At 36.5% G+C, this 18,643-nt stretch overlaps 1 protein-coding gene and 2 pseudogenes across 1 annotated transcript in view; 2 read left to right on the top strand and 1 right to left on the bottom strand.

Annotated features, from left to right (window-relative positions):
- Positions 1–18,643, bottom strand: part of LOC138311140 (low-density lipoprotein receptor-related protein 2-like) — a 374,749-nt gene that overhangs the window by 260,325 nt on the left and 95,781 nt on the right. The gene's annotated exons all lie outside the window — the stretch shown is intronic.
- The window catches only part of LOC138311149 (tripartite motif-containing protein 2-like), a 200,937-nt pseudogene that overhangs the window by 33,602 nt on the left and 148,692 nt on the right, over positions 1–18,643 (top strand).
- LOC138310682 (uncharacterized) lies at positions 10,623–12,654 on the top strand (annotated as a pseudogene).

Raw genomic sequence — 18,643 nt, forward strand, 5'->3', positions numbered from 1 at the left:
GGATTTTCAATCTCAACTTCACAGGATTTGGTATTGTTGACCATATAACTCACCTTTCACTGGATTTAGTATCATTGACTGTATAACTCACCTTCACAGGATTTGGTATTATTGACTGTATAACTCACCTTCATCAGGATTTGGTATCATGTGACTGTATCACCTACACAGGATTTGGTATCATTGACCATTTACCCACCTTCACAGGATTTGGTATCATTTGACTGTATAACTCACCTACACAGGATTTAGTATCATTGACTGTATAACTCACCTTTCACAGGATTTAGTATCATTGAATGTATAAATCTCACCTTCACAGGATTTGGTATTGTTGACTGTATAACTCACCTTCACAGGATTTGTGATCATTGACTGTATAACTCACCTCACAGGATTTGGTATCATTGACTGTATAACTACACAAATCACACAGGATACAGATTGTTTCACTGTATACGACACTCACCTTCACAGGATGGTCGTATCATGTTTATTACACTCACATCCTCACAGTCCATGACCTATTATAACTGTACACTTCACCTGTAGTTACACAATTTGGGTCCAGCCATCAAATGTTTGACGATTGGCACTGTCAGGGTACTGATCTGTTGAGTTCACTTTACTGTCTCCAAACTCTAAGGGGTACCTGTGTGTGTAAAACTGTCAAATGATTTTATCCATATTGTCCTGTCAAAGTGGGTTGATATTAGGCATTTCAAACAAAAGTTTTGAGTTGTCATTTTAAAAGTATATATGCTGATGTATTTCACAATACATGAATCATTATTCCATCTATCTCTCAGAACACAGGATATGATTAACCATAAAAATCCAGGAAATAAAGACTGACATATACTATGACATAAACCAGCATAACTTTGTGTGCCTACTGATCATAGACTCTAAAAAATAAAATTTGGTTTTCATTCAAATAAATGATACTAGAACCATAGAAGTCTAGATTGAGAAATTAAACTACCATAAACATAATTTGTATACAGTACCATCCCTACAGCTACAACCATCTATGTCTAGCTATTATATACCATTCATATAAAACATACCATTCATCTACAATACCTAATTAAACCTTACTTAGGATTTATCATCATCCAGTACCTGTCCTCTAAATTCAAACTACCATCTATATGGCTACATCAGACTATAGTTTACCATCTCTATACAGGTACCATCCCTATGACTACTTCTACCTACTATAGCTAACATCCCTATAGCTAAAATCCCTATACTACATATATCGTGACAGTCTACAACAAACCTTATAATACCATCTAGCCTACTGTCTACAACCAATCCTGGCTAATATAAAGTTCAAATCCATATACATAATACCATCCCTATGGCTTACCCATCCAGGATATTGTGAATTGACTGTATGCGTCACAGATTTTCATCTATTACGCAATATATCTAAAAAACTACCATCCAGTTCTATATGGCTGTTATTCAATATTACTAGGCAAAGTGATCATTGACTGTGTAATACTTACATGGCTACCATTCCTATATCTCTCATCCCCTAATGGATTATCCATCCCTGGTAACAGCTATAGCTACCATCCCATCCAGATCTAATAATATAAATACATTTACCAGGAACTCATCCCTGCCTATCCCAGCTACCACCTGCTAACCATCTCATCCTACAGGTACATATGGCACAACTGCTACAAACTCCAACACTGTTTCCTATCATCCTATATGGCTAATACCATCCCATGGCTACCATACCTATGGCTACAATATATATGGCTAGGTCATCCAACCCTATAGGCTACCATCCCTATGGCTACCACCTATGGCTAGTCCAATGGCTCAAATACATCCCTATGGCTACCATCCCTATGTCACCATCCAACCAGGCATAACCATGTCCATCCCATGGATAACCACTCACCAGGCTTATACAATCTTGCTGTCCATCTCAACTATATACAGAGGTCATCCATCTAAATGTCTAGTAATATCACCTTAAGAGGTCAGTGGTTGTTCAGAGTTTTAGTGTCTCCAGATCAAACCTGTCTATAAGCCATCACCATACAATTGTATCCACCACTTTGTCATAACTGTCTATAAAGATCCAGACGGGATACACTTGAAGTTTCTTCACAACCGAAATCTCGTGTCCTGTGGACAGTCAATCAGTTTTGCATAATAAGATTTCTGGTCACGTTCATCTAGAAACCGTGTCCAGTGCAATCATCATCTTTCCGTCACAATCATCGTCCAAACTGTATACAAATCTGTCAAAAAGGTCAATGACTGTCACTCAGGTAAACTATATACAGAATTTTATTTTTGTCTATGAGCAATCAACTTTTTGAGGATTCCAACTGTCTATAGTCATGGTCAAAAAAAATACTAAGAATTTCTTAAATTCCATTTACCTTTGAACCCAATTTGTAAAATTGTGATTCACTTAAACTTAATTTTTACCTCTATAAATCAACATATACAGATTTGGTTTAGGTCCTAAGGTCTGACTTGCAAAAAATGTCACTTACAAAAATACAAACAAACTACACTATACTGTGTATAATTGGATCATGTATATACTTCTGCAACCTATACATCAGGTTCACAAATTCAGAATGTTTTTTATTACAGTTTTTATTTCAAAACTATCAAAGACACCTTAACACTATCAAAATTTCAGCTAAGCTTATTGTTTTAAGTAATAATAGTAACCTTGTTACATACCATGTTGTCACACTAACAATTGGTCATCAAATCAGTTGGCTAGGACAGACGGTTACATGTATACAGGGTCAGTCCAACTGTCTATAAAGTGACTGTGGACAGACCTTGTTCAAAGCGTATTACTCACCTTACCATCTCCTTTACCGTCGTACATTTGGACTTATTACTGATACAATGACCAGTAGGACACTGAATCTGGTCAGTCTGTTGACATTTATGTACTCTGGAAAACAAAGGGAGATAAATCAGTCTGTCACTTATGGTACTCTGGAAAACAGGGGAGATCAATTCAGTTTGTCAATTATGGTACTCTGGTAAACAAGGGGAGATAACCTTAAATAACTCTGGTCCAGTCTCATTGACAATGGTACTTTGGAAAACAGGGGAAATAAAGTAGTCTAGTGTCTGGAAAAATGGGAGATAATTCAGTACTCTGAATTTGAAAACAAGGGGAGACATATCAGTCACTGACTGTGGTAAACTAGGGTTTAATGGTAATCTACTGTTTAAACACACAACAAATATCTTAAAACTGAACTAGTATACACTCAATCTGTTATTTAAAAATTGTACCTTTATTGTATATTTGTTCCCCATGACTTTGAATATCACTGAAGCAGTAATCAGAGTAATCTGTAAAATCACAAACATAGATTTCTTAAGAAGGAATTTTAAAACATGAAAAAAGGGAGATATTTTTCGTAATAAAGTAAAATATAAGAAGAATTAAAACAAATCAGGGGAGATAACTCTTAGATACATGTACAATCATACCCTTTGGTAACATAGTGAGGCCTATGGAGTTCATCTGAGTTATCACCACAGTCGTTGTCATTTAAAACTCACATCTCATTTTGTTGGGGATGCACACTTTTTCTTACACAGGAAAACTTTCAAGACTCGGAACATTTACGGTATTTCTTAGCTGTAATGATAATGTAAATATATACATATATATAGTCACTTCAGATATTACGGTACTTCTTAGTTGTTGATAACGGTAAAACCTGTAGATAATTAGTAGTCACTTCATGTTATTTTCTAAAAGATTTAAATGAATGTTAGATCAATATTATCAATTAATTAAGGTATTAAATCTTCAAATATTAAAGCATTTTGCTAAAATGGGTAAAATATATGATGTTCATTAAAATATGACATGAATGAAACATTCACAAGATGTTATATTGTACATACAAATTCAAATATTTGTTCAGAGCTTTAAGTCTTAACTTCGTGAGGTCATTAAAGCAATGCATCTTCAAATCATGACATAACTGAATTTCAGTGAATTTTTTCTAGCAAAAATGTATGAACAAGTCCAAGTGACATTCCAAGTTGTGGCGTTCATATGAAATAGACATTACAACTGTACTATACATAACTCTTCACCTAAATTTGATACAAATTAGTTATGTCAATTATAATAAACCAAAAAATTACTATATGTCACTATTACATCGAATCAAGCTGATTTTTCGAATTATGTCCGAGATATTTCTATTAAATTAGTCTACATAAGTTTCATTAAGTCTCGGTATAATTTAAAAGTTATGGCGTAGTTTCAAAAGGAAATGTTGTATACGTGTCTATAAACGGACCACCTTTTGCTTGATTACAAAATTGACTATCACAATCATTCACCATGACCAACAATTATTGTTACAATGTTGGATAACATGTAAAAATGTTCGACATGGTAGTCATTGGATACACCTTCACAGATTTACATGTAAATATGTCAATAAGAACCTACTGTTTATAACCTTTGTTAATAACTGATATATTTCCTTAACACACATCATCATCGTCATATCAAATCATATCAAAATGTCGTCGCAGTCGTATTGTAAAGTCGCACAACGGTCTCCATTTGCTTTGTATTTAAGAATACATTGTAAACTGCACTGTATAACAATGTATTCCCAGTTTTAAATACATTTCGTTTGGACAAGGTCAGTCATTTTGAATTTAGAGGTTCTTCATCACTGTTGTCAACAATCATCACGTCCGTCACATCGTTGCCAGTCAGGATATACAGCGGTAGTTTGTTTTTACAGCGCCACCACACCTTTCTGACACTTCCGAGTTGTGAGTCACCAAACTGTCTTAACCAATCACAAAGTAGTAAAATCAGTTTCAAATCCTGTAATACTTTCTGGAATGCAATATGACCCTCTGAACCATAAAAAATATACAAAATCAATGTGTATGTAAAGTTTATATAATTTCTGATTTACAATGCAATCCCAGTGAAAAATGACTTACTGCAGTTTTAAATGCGTGTATGTATTACTGATTTATAGTGTGATCCCAGTGAAGACTGAAATGACTTACTGCAGTTCCATGCCCTGTATAATATTATCTGATTTATAGTGTAAAACCCAGTGAAATGACTTACTGCATCCTTCAGTTCCATGTCTGTATAATTATCTGATTTATAGTGTGTAATCCCAGTGAAATGACTTACTGCAGTTTAGTAATTGAGTCATATATTATCTGATTTATAGTGTAATCCCAGTACTAACTGCTCTTCAAGCCTGTATATATATATTATCACTGATTTATAGTGTCCAACCAGTGAAATGACTTACTGCAGTATATGCCTGTATATATTATCTGATTTATAGAGTGTAATCCCAGTGAAATTGACTTACTAATGTTACCATGTCACTTATGGTATTATCTGATTTATAGTGTGTAATCCCCTATGAAATGACTTACTGCAGTTCCATGTCTGTATATATATTCAGTCCAATAGATTGTAATCACCCCCAGTGAAATGACTTACTTACAACTGGCATTTCCATGTATGTCATATATATATCATATACATTTGTCCAACCACCCAGTGAAGATCAACTTACAGAGGTCAGTTCCCTGTTGTATGATATCAATTATCTATTTATATGTAAAACCCAGAAATGACAAACTGCAGTGGTAACGCCTGTTATATATCAGTCCAATTTATAGTGTATAATCCCAGTGAAATGACTGTATCAATGTCAAACACTGTCACTTGTATATATTTATGAGGATTGATTTATAGTGTAATCAACCACTGTAATAACAGTCCATCAACCGTATTGCATTTTCCCTCCTTATAATGATATATCATCTGATTTTTAGTGTAATCCAGAGGATCATGGGTTTTTTGTTCACAAGCCTGTATGTATGAATCTCTATATACTCACCTTTTATAGTGTAATCCCAGTGAAATGACTTACTTGCAGTTCACAGATGTATGTATCCAATTGATTTGTAGTGTAAATGCCAATTTGAAACATGACTTACTGCAGTTCAACCATTTTCTCATAATTCATGAATATTTTACATAATCATGCCACACAGAGTCAGTCAAAAGTCGTAGTCACATTTCTGTACTAAGATACACTTTCCAACTGTCACACGTGAACTGGTCAGTGAGAATCCACAAAGTCATGTATCATTGTACACAGACAACAAAGATCATGAATGTTTCCGTCTTCAATATTGGTTTTGTCTTAGATCATTAAAATCGTCCAGTGGTAACAGTCAGAGTTATTTAAGAAACAATATTAAGATATTTGGAGGAAAGTCAGAGTACTGGACAAAAACCACCGACAATTGTCAGTACCAACTACCCATCTAATGGAATTCCCAAAAAGTTGAGCTTGTATAAATTGTGTGTCCCGGGACATTTTAAATCACTTAGATGAGTCTTGATCAACTCTTCCATCAATAGGATATAGTGGTTCAGATGTCAATGAGTCCCAATTTACAACAAACCTTCACCTCTAATTGTTGTGTTATTGACCAAGGGCAGTTGATGGTTGTGATACTGCTACTTAAAATTGGTAGACATTTTTCTATGGGGCTATAATGTCTAATTTCCTTCACCTCCTAAATGAACAAATGGATTTCATCCTTAAGGACGTTGTGAACAGTGATCGAATGCGCCGTTACAAATCAAAAATCAAAATGTCAATGAGTGCATTTGGATTCAAACTGCACATGAAAAACTTTTCATGTGACTAAGATTATGACGAATAGCGATCTATATATTATCCATTCTAAACCGAATCTTACCAATTTTTTTAAAATCATCTGCAAACACAGTCAAATTGATAAAACGGTACGTATTATCTCGATAATGTATTTGTTCGGTTTGTCGAAAGCATGATATCCGGAAAAAATCAAAGTATTACGGTAGTCTGTAAAAGTGTAGGACTTCGTTTCGAACTCAAACTAGATAAAAAATAATGTTGTCACATTGAATTTATCTGAAAAATGAAACATGTAACAAGTCAACACATATTTACTACAAAAATGTATGAGAGCACATCACATCAATTCATACAATTGTGTTTTTCAGGACTGCTATATGCCGATAGGTCAACATCGATTGCATACAACTTGTAATAACATTGGGAAAAATGAATTTCAATGAATAAACATAATCATAAACTGTTGAAATAAAACATTTTCTGTTCAACTCCGTTATAAACTGTCAAATATTTGACACTTAACAAGGACATAAGTTGTTTTAAGGGAGATGCATAATTGGAATTAAAATGTTCCAATTTTGCCGAGTAATCCCCTGTGTATTAATAAAAAAGTGTTATGAACAGAAATATTTTCATCTCTCCAATTAATCCCCACCCCTGCTATTCGTTCAATTTGTAACAAACTAGTATATTTTCATGAATATTTGCGTATGCAGGATGTCTTGTCATGTATCATGTTTAGCTAATATGATCCTCAATAAGCACTAACAGCACATGGAACATTTATTCAATGGGAAATAAAATCAATTAAATTTACTGCATACATGTACGATAAAACATGGCAGTCTACTTGAATAAAACTACTACATTACTATTAGATGATGCATGTACAATAACAAACCTGTTTTGAGAAAAATGCAAACAAGTACTCTGATTCAGTTGATCCCAAAAACTTACGAAAAAGTCAATCACCAATCAATGTGTCAACCCGTCAGAAGGTTATTATGATCATCAACTGTGATATAAAAACTTCAAAACATGTACATGTATGGCAGACATAATTATTTTCCTGTCTTCAGTAATCAGTCTAGGAATCAGGTAGATCGGATGAGGGATCAACAAAATGTATAGGTTATAATTGAGGATCAATCAGATCCAAACCTGTTTAGACTTGTCCCTCTGTATTCGGATAAATCTTATATATCTACATGTATTAGAATGCAGATATGGTAAAAACATACAAAGACAAATCAGTTTGTGTATGAGGACATCAATTTTATCATTGTTAAAAGGACCTTGTGATCAAGGTGAAGTCATCAACTTCGATCGTTGTACGTAGACGCTTTTCAATCGTTACAATTTTGGCTTCCAAATTCAAATTTATTCTTATGAATCCTGATAAATCTCCTCAAACGACTATTGAACTAAATATCTTGAGGATGGATAGATATTTTTTTTACTAAAATAATTTTCCGTCAAAAAAATTGAATTTTAAAGAATGGATTGTCTAAAATGTATAAGAGGTGGGAAATGAAGTCAAAAATCTTTACACAGAATTTTCCATATTACATTGTTTCAGATAAATAATATATTTTTGGTCAAAATAATGGCTTTGTGTGCAATTTCTTACCTTGTGTATATAGCATCAAATCGGTGGCATTTAAACCTGTTATGTAATATTTCAATTATAAGATGGTCAAGGTCGATAAAAAATCCAAATTCCCACCACTTAGATTTTTTAAACTATAAAAAAAATTAATAAAGAGGATACATTGTATAAAAAAAAAAATTTGTATATGTTTAGGTAGGGGTATAAAAAGGCTAATAAATATCACAAAAATTCCGCGGTCAATTTTTTTAATATTCTGTCAGGTCAAGTTAATTAACCCAACCCATAACTGTTTTATTATGTGGACAAAAAATAAAGAAAATTAAACGACAAAATTTTGAATGAAGAATTAAGTATTTAAGTTGAAATTCAAATGCACAAATTGGCCCTTTTTAGGCCTCATTTACACGCATTCGATAACGTGTAAAAATTCACATCATTGTATTTTTAAGAGTGGAAACGACTTTAGGTCATTGATAGCCATATAAACTTAGGTCTTACAGATATTAAAGATAAAAAATTTGTTGTTGTTTGTAATATTTCAGTCAAATTCTCAAGCTTGAAAAATGTTTGTGTGTAAAATTGTATTTTGAGGAAAACTGAGGGTAAAGTAGGGTTATTGATAGTACAATATTTCCAAAAAAACTGCACGGTAAATTTCAAATAAAAGTTTTAATAAACAGTTAATCAACCAATCTTTCAATGAGCAAAATTTTAAAAGAAAATTAAACGAGGGGGAAATTTTTAGGGCCTAACTGTATCGTAAACCAACTTAAGTTTAACGTCCTATAAATGTATAGTTGTTCAATTTCCCAGACGTAAAAGAACTGACTGTTTTTGGTCCTTATTCGTTTATTTTCGCGAGTGAATTATCTTTTTAAGTCCATTCTTATGAGTGGTTATAATACTTGAAACCATGATTTTTGATAAATTTCTCGATTACAAATGGATCATTGCAAATTTAGCGAAATTAAAACCCCCACAAATATAAGCAACCATATATACAGTAGTAACAGCCAGGGTAATATGTAAGGACGTGCCAGGTTTTTGGTGGAGGAATGCCAGAGTACCTGGAGAAAAACCACCGACCCTGTCAGTACCTGTAACTCCCAACATGGGATTCATACTCGGACCCAGAGCTGGGAATGCTGGTGGCTTGAGGCATCTTTAACCTCTCGGCAACCGCAGGCTCCTGTCAGCTTTGAGAATAGTATTGAAGATCAGGGTTTAGTAGGCATAGACCGAATAGATATTATTTTTTTCGCAATAAGGGCCGCTATACGTATAGTATATTGTGGTAAATCCTGCCTTAGCGACCACCTCTGTTTAATGAACCACCGCTGTATAATGTACCGACCTCTGTTTATCGACCACCACTGTATTAACGTCCACCTCTGTTTTTTATTTTTTAATAGGACCACTTGCTTTGGGTCCCCAAATGGTCAAGATTAAACTCTATAATAAATAAACCACTTGGATGAGCCAGCCACAAGTGTTCTCTTCCTCCTTGGCTCGGTCGTTTAAGACACTGTTTGACTGCTGTTTCAAAAGTCAAAAGAAAAAATGGAAAAATGACATGTACAACCTCAAGAACTTTGTGTAAGTAATATGACGGACCTCATGATTTTGGTGTACACGTCTGTCAGGGACAGATTCAACGAGCCAGTATTAGTGGTATCCCTCTAAACCGTTGCATTTATATTTATTTTTTTCCATTTTTATTATATTTATAACTTACCAAAACTTTCTACTATTAATAATAATCAAACCAAATTTCTCTCTAACATATATTTATATACCCGATACATTTAATATAATATATAATCAATTATTAAGTAGTTTTAAAAAGAAAAATGAATCTATAATATTCAACTTAGACATGACCTGGTATAATTTCTCTACGTTTTTCAATGTTAGCATTCATTTGTGTGAACTTATTACCCACTACACATACCCCAACAGACAATACACCCCATGTGAACTGTAGGTATTTAAATATCACGGTTTGTATAAACATGACCCAAATAATTGACCTAAACTACACATTCCTATGTCTGCTTTATTTAAACAATAACAATGGTGCGTCTGTCTAACTAGACAAGAAGAAGGTACTAATATCAGATATCCGCCCATGCCTTCAAAATAGAACAGACATTTTTGGTAAAACGCTAACCGATTATGTTTACATTAGTAACCAATGGACACAAGATGGTCTTATTCTGTGTGGACACATATAATTTCAGTTAAATATGTACAATTTTGTTATTAAAAAAAATATTTAACGGGATTGGATTTTGGCTGTGAATTTCGAAGGAAGAGAAATTTGAACAACACAGAATATCATTTAGACTCTGGGGATGAACCACTTGATTTAATCCCAGGTAGCCTGTGTGTGCCATCAGTGATTATCAGGTCATTATTGTCTTGTACTTTAAAACTAATTTGTTTGAGGTCAATATTTAATTCATTCGTAAAAATAAACAGGACATCAAATAAAATTTTTATTCAATTGATTATGCAAAAAAATTGTATTGATTCAATATATTCAATTTTTAGAAATTCAACAAACATCAAAATGGCAACAGCAAACATGCCAGTTCGTACGGAAGGACAGACAACATGTAACCATCACAAAGGGAGACAACTAGATTGGTATTGTGAAAAATGTCAAGAACCAATTTGTCCTAAATGCATTTCCACCATTCATAAAACTCATCCAATATGTGAACTTAGTGAAGTCACTCCTCAGAAGAAACAAGACATCAGAAACTTTATTGACAGAACAGAACAAAATGATCTGGTACAAATTGGGAAATACATCACATCTACTGATACACTCCTCAAAGACAACGACAACACATTTGAGAAATTATCCCAACAACTGAAGATACAAACAGAAAAATTAAAACAAGACCTTGACAAGCTTAGAGAAGAGACACTCACAATATATCAAAACATGAAAGACGACAACATCAAACTCATACAGAAATACAAACAAGAACTGGAAAATTTGAACAGACAACTTAAACAACAAATGAAGAAATGTAAGACAACACTTCAGCAGGGCTCACACATAGAAATCTACGACACAAAATGTGTAATAGATTCCCAAATACATATTCCTGTAAAACATGTTCTAGGTACAGTCAGCTTCACTCCAAACAATACACCTAAAGGTCACCTGGTACAAGCCTTAGGAAAAGTCACCACCTCAGGCCAACGTCATACATCCACTGACCAGAAATGGTCAGTATCATTAGCAGATGGTCAGCAACAACCCTCATCACAACAACAGTCAGGAGATAAAGGTAAGAAAGCAGTGACCAGGAAAACACTACTGACAGAGACCAAGGTGGTGGAGGAGTGGGAGTCTCCATGTGGCATTTATTCTATATGTCCTACCACTGATGACCAGGCCTGGACCAGTTTCTACAGTAACACATTAACTCTCCTGGACAGGAAGGGCACAGTGATACAGAAGGTCACACACAAGGCTGAGATCATGGACATCAGTCTATCACCAACAACACACAGATTGTGGGCCTGTGATGATCAAAACAACATCCTGGAGCTGGTGTCAGGACAGTTAACTCAACAATTCACAACTAAAACAGATCCTTACAGCATATGTATTACAGCAAAGAACCATGTCATTGTGGGCATGTCAGGAAACGTCTCCAAATATACCACACAAGGTCAGATGGTACTCACTACAATGGCAGCAGGGACTGGGAAACCATTAGTGTGTTCACCATGGAGGATCACAGAGTGTCCTGTCACTAACAATGTCGCAGTGATTGATCACAGTGATAAACATGATGGTGGTGATGGAAACAGACATGTTGTTGTCATGGATACTGACTTCCAGCAACTGTTTGTATACAGAGGTGACATCCCCAGTACATGTAAACAATCACCACAAACAGGAGGTGGAACCATTTAACCCCTGTGGTATAGTAGGGAATGGTAACAATAAAAATGTCGTCCTAGTGAGTAAAGATGGTAAAGGACTCAGGATCCTACACACAGACAGAGACTGGGTATGGGCTGTAGGTGTGGGTAGAGATGATTTACTGTGGATATAGATTGGGGATCATGTAAAGATATTACAGTACTACAAGTTGTGATAAAAACTACTACAGTACAGCAAGGTGTGATAGCTGTGTGTGATAGCCGTGTTAAAATTACTTCAGTACAGCAGGGGTGTGATAGCTGTGATAAAACTACTACAGTACAGCAGGGTGTGATAGCTGTGGTAAAACTACTACAGTACAGCAGGGTGTGATAGCTGTGATAAAACTACTACAGTACAGCAGGGTGTGATAGCTGTGATAAAAACTACTACTACAGTACAGCAGGGTGTGATAGCTGTGATAAAACTACTACAGTACAGCAGGGTGTGATAGCTGTGATAAAACTACTACAGTACAGCAGGGTGTGATAGCTGTGATAAAACTACTACAGTACAGCAGGGTGTGATAGCTGTGATAAAACTACTACAGTACAGCAGGGTGTGATAGCTGTGATAAAACTACTACAGTACAGCAGGGTGTGATAGCTGTGATAAAACTACTACAGTACAGCAGGGTGTGATAGCTGTGATAAAACTATTACAGTACAGCAGGGTGTGATAGCTGTGATAAAACTACTACAGTACAGCAGGGTGTGATAGCCATGATAAAACTTCTACAGTACAGCAGGGTGTGATAGCTGTGATAAAACTACTACAGTACAGCAGGGTGTGATAGCTGTGATAAAACTACTACAGTACAGCAGGGTGTGATAGCTGTGATAAAACTACTACAGTACAGCAGGGTGTGATAGCTGTGATAAAACTACTACAGTACAGCAGGGTGTGATAGCTGTGATAAAACTACTACAGTACAGCAGGGTGTGATAGCTGTGATAAAACTACTACAGTACAGCAGGGTGTGATAGCTGTGATAAAACTACTACAGTACAGCAGGGTGTGATAGCTGTGATAAAACTACTACAGTACAGCAGGGTGTGATAGCTGTGATAAAACTACTACAGTACAGCAGGGTGTGATAGCTGTGGTAAAACTACTACAGTACAGCAGGGTGTGATAGCTGTGATAAAACTACTACAGTACAGCAGGGTGTGATAGCTGTGATAAAACTATTACAGTACAGCAGGGTGTGATAGCTGTGATAAAACTACTACAGTACAGCAGGGTGTGATAGCCATGATAAAACTTCTACAGTACATCAGGGTGTGATAGCTGTGATAAAACTACTACAGCACAGCAGGGTGTGATAGCTGTGATAGAACTCCTACAGTACAGCAGGGTGTGATAGCTGTGATAAAACTACTATACATGTCCATTGTATAACAGAATGGTTATTCATCAATTAATTAGTCAGTTATCGTCAGTTATTAAACCCGATAACATCAAAGTTATTTTGAAATCAAGGATAATGCAGGGTCATATGAGTACGGTAAAAAAAACCTTTCATTCACGACTATGAAATCTCATTTTTATTTAAAATTTTTGTGAATTTACTTTGATTGTGAAATTCACGAAAGTAAATCGTACACGAACGTTTGTTTACTTATGGTTTTACTGTGTAAAATAATTTGGAAGGAAACTGATAGCTATTACCACAGGTGCTCGTTTCTAATATAAGTATAAGTATTATACTTATACTTATATTAGAAACGAGCACCTGTGCTATTACTAAGTTTATCACTGTACAAAATGTATGTGTATAAATCAGTTTATCACAGTTGTGCTAATGTTTGAAATGTAACTTAAATGATTTTACTCTGTGAAGTAATTTGGAAGGAAACCGATAACTTTTACTCAGTTTATTAATGTATGTGAACAAATCAGTTTATTCCAGTTGTGCTAATGTTTGAGATGTAACTTCTAATATGAAAAAAAAATTGACTTAAGTCCGATTTTGACTTAAGTTTGTTTCGAAGCCAGGTGTACCTGTATCTCGCACGTTTGCTGTGGTCTCATGAATAATTCATCACTCAATATTCCCTCTAATTTGGTTGGTACGACCTAACATTGAAGCAGAACCAATCAAATTTTGTGCCTCAAAACCTACTACGGGTTACACATTGGTACACTTAGTATATATCACAGGGACTTGGCAATTTGTACATTGGTAGGCAATTTTATGTATATTTACTAGAACCACAGTAAATGCACTTCCTATGGTCCCAGGGGTAATAAGTGATAGAGTATTATGTACACCTGGGACCGAGGATTTGACCACCTCAGTATACAGTACAACTGATATACCGACCACCTCTGTATAAAGACCACCCGCCAAATTACAAATTTCAACACCATTCCAACTTTGTACAAAGACTATGGAAATAAAGACCGTTTTTTCTGTTCTTTGGATGGTCCTTCTAGATAGGTTTGACCCTTGCTGGTCTTTATAGACCGGTTTGACCCTTGGGTGGTCCTTCTAGATAGGTTTGACCCTTGGGTGGTCTTTCTAGATAGGTTTGACCCTTGGGTGGTCCTTCTAGATAGGTTTGACCCTTGGGTGGTCCTTCTAGATAGGTTTGACCCTTGGGTGGTCCTTCTAGATAGGTTTGACCCTTGCTGGTCTTTCTAGATAGGTTTGACCCTTGGGTGGTCCTTCTAGATAGGTTTGACCCTTGGGTGGTCCTTCTAGATAGGTTTGACCCTTGGGTGGTCCTTCTAGATAGGTTTGACCCTTGGGTGGTCTTTCTAGATAGGTTTGACCCTTGGGTGGTCCTTCTAGATAGGTTTGACCCTTGGGTGGTCCTTCTAGATAGGTTTGACCCTTGGGTGGTCTTTCTAGATAGGTTTGACCCTTGGGTGGTCTTTATAGATAGGTTTGATCCTTGGGTGGTCCTTCTAGATAGGTTTGACCCTTGGGTGGTCTTTCTAGATAGGTTTGACCCTTGGGTGGTCCTTCTAGATAGGTTTGATCCTTGGGTGGTCCTTCTAGATAGGTTTGACCCTTGAGTGGTCCTTCCATATAGGTTTGACCCTTGGATGGTCCTTCTAGATAGGTTTGACCCTTGGGTGGTCCTTCTAGATAGGTTTGACCCTTGGGTGGTCTTTCTAGATAGGTTTTACCCTTCCTGGTCTCTATAGAAAGGTTTGACCCTTGTGTGGTCTTTACAGACCGGTTTGACCCTTGGGACCCTTGGTGGTCTTTCTAGATAGGTTTGACCTTGGATGGTCCTTCTAGATAAGTTTGACCCTTGGATGGTTCTTCTAGATATGTTTGACCCTTGGATGGTCTTTATAGACCGGTTTGACCCTTGGGTGGTCTTTATAGAAAGGTTTGACCCTTGTGTGGTCTTTACAGACCGGTTTGACCCTTGGGTGGTCTTTCTTAGATAGGTTTGACCCTTGGGAGGTCTTTCGAGATAGATTTGACCCTTGGGTGGTCTTTCTAGATAGGTTTGATGCTTGGGGGGTCCTTCTAGATAGGTTTGACCCTTGGGTGGTCTTTCTAGATAGGTTTGACCCTTGGGTGGTCCTTCTAGATAGGTTTGACCATTGGGTGGTCTTTCTAGATAGGTTTGACCCTTGGGTGGTCCTTCTAGATAGGTTTGACCCTTGGGTGGTCTTTCTAGATAGGTTTGACCCTTGGGTGGTCTTTATAGACAGGTTTGACCCTTGCTGGTCTTTATAGAAAGGTTTGACCCTTGTGTGGTCTTTACAGACCGGTTTGACCCTTGGGTGGTCTTTCTAGATAGGTTTGACCCTTGAATGGTCCTTCTAGATAGGTTTGACCCTTGGTTGGTCTTTCTAGATAGATTTGACGCTTGGGTGGTCTTTATAGAAAGGTTTGACCCTTGTGTGGTCTTTACAGACCGGTTTGACCCTTGAGCAGTCTTTATAGACAGGTTTGACCCTTATGGAGTCTTTAAAGACAATTTTGACCCTTGAGTGGTCTTTATAGATAGGTTTGACCCTTGCTGGTCTTTATAGAAAGGTTTGACCCTTGTGTGGTCTTTACAGACCGGTTTGACCCTTGGGTGGTCTTTCTAGATAGGTTTGACCCTTGAGTGGTCCGTCTAGATAGGTTTGACCCTTGGATGGTCTTTATAGACCGGTTTGACCCTTGGGTGGTCTTTATAGAAAGGTTTGACCCTTGTGTGGTCTTTACAGACCGGTTTGACCCTTGAGCAGTCTTTATAGACAGGTTTGACCCTTATGGAGTCTTTAAAGACATGTTTGACCCTTGGATGGTCTTTATAGACCGGTTTGACCCTTGGGTGGTCTTTATAGAAAGGTTTGACCCTTGTTTGGTCTTTACAGACCGGTTTGACCCTTGAGCAGTCTTTAAAGACAGGTTTGACCCTTATGGAGTCTTTAAAGAAAGATTTGACCTTTGGGTGGTCTTTATAGACAGGTTTGGCCCTTGGGTGGTCCTTCTAGATAGGTTTGGCCCTTGGGTGGTCCTTCTAGATAGGTTTGACCCTTGGGTGGTCTTTCTAGATAGGTTTGACCCTTGGGTGGTTTTCTAGATAGGTTTGACCCTTGGTGGTTTCTATAGACAGGTTTGACCCTTGGGTGGTCTTCTAGATAGGTTTGACCCTTGGGTGGTCTTTCTAGATATTCCTTGTGGTACCATTGGGTGGTCTTTCTAGATAGGTTTGACCCTTGGGTGGTCTTTCTAGATAGGTTTGACCATTGGGTGGTCCTTATAGATAGGTTTGACCTTGGTGGTCTTTTCTGATAGGTTTGACCCTTGGGTGGTATTTCTAGATAGGTTTGTCCATTGGGTGGTCTTTTTAGATAGATTTGACCCTTGGGTGGTCCTTCTAGATAGGTTTGACCCTTGGGTAGTCTTTATAGAAAGTTTTGACCATTGGGTGGTCTTTATAGACCAGTTTGATGCTTGGGTGGTCTTTCTAGATAGGTTTGACGCTTGGGTGGTCTTTATAGAAAGGTTTGACCCTTGCTGGTCTTTATAGAAAGGTTTGACCATTGAGTGGTTTTTAAAGACAGGTTTTCCACTTTGGTGGTCTTAAAAGACAGGTTTGACCCTGGGGTAGTCTTTCTAGTCAGGTTTGACCCTAGGATAATCTTTCTAGACAGGTTTGACTCTTGAGTGGTCTTTATAGACAAGTTTGACCCTTGAGTGGTCTTTATAGAAAGGTTTGACCCTTGAGTGGTCTTTAAAGACAGGTTTTCCACTGTGGTGGCCTTAAAAGACAGGTTTGACTCTTGGGTGGTCTTTATTGACAGGTTTGACCATTGGGTGGTCTTTATAGACAGGTTTGACCCTTGGGTGGTCTTTATAGACAGGTTTGACCCTTGGGTGGTCTTTATATACAGGTTTGACCCTTGGGTGGTCTTTATAAACAGGTTTGATCCTTGTGTGGTCTGTATAGACAGGTTTGATTGTAAATATTGGTTTCTAATACTTTACTGTAAATTATGTACATAGTGATTTTTCATAGTAATCATTATATACTGTATATGTACTTTAAACCTACTTTCATTCGCATGCGGTTTACTTTCACAAATTTAGCGATCCAAGTAAAAAGTAAATATCATTCAATTGTTAAATCTGTGAACAATTATCTTCACAAACTTGTTTTGAAATGGAAATCGTGAAATTTAATCGCCACAAAAGACAGTTGGTTTACAGTAGTTAGGTAGAGACTTGATGGAGACTTTGTGTCGGTATTTATAAAATGTGAATACACCTGGAGATACAGGTAAACAATATGTATGATGTGGATTTATATTTGGATTTGCTGTTTATTAATAAATGTGTGAACTTTATTTATCCCAATCATGTGTCATAGTAGTTTATCAAAACCTCTTCCCATGCAAAACATTACATATCAATTTACAAAACATTGTATAGAAAAAAAAAAATAAACAAGAGGCTCATGGGGCTGAACAGTCATCTGGTTTAACATCCGATAATTAATTAATAATTAATTTCATTAATAGCCAGGGTCATGTAAGTACATGCCAGGTTTGTTGGTGGAGGAAAGATGGAGTTACCGGAGAAAAACCACCGACCAGCGGTAAGAACCTGGCAACTGCCCCACATGGGATTCAAACCAGAGGTGGAGAGCTTGTGGCAATATGTCTAGACATCTTAACCACTCGGTCACCGCGGACCCCTGACTATTGGCACAAAACAACATAGTCACAGTATACATTATTGGCTAACAATTAAAGATGCTCCACCCCTGACAAATGACATTTTTTCACTATCAAAAAAAGTAGCAGACAAATTGATATTTTTCTTCCATAACAAATTTACTTACTTCACACCATTATCACCATGGAAAAGTTTGAGCTTCTTATTTTACTTCAAGACAAAAATATTAA

Source organism: Argopecten irradians, chromosome 16, assembly GCF_041381155.1.
Source record: "Argopecten irradians isolate NY chromosome 16, Ai_NY, whole genome shotgun sequence".
NCBI classification, from domain to species: Eukaryota; Metazoa; Mollusca; class Bivalvia; order Pectinida; family Pectinidae; genus Argopecten; species Argopecten irradians.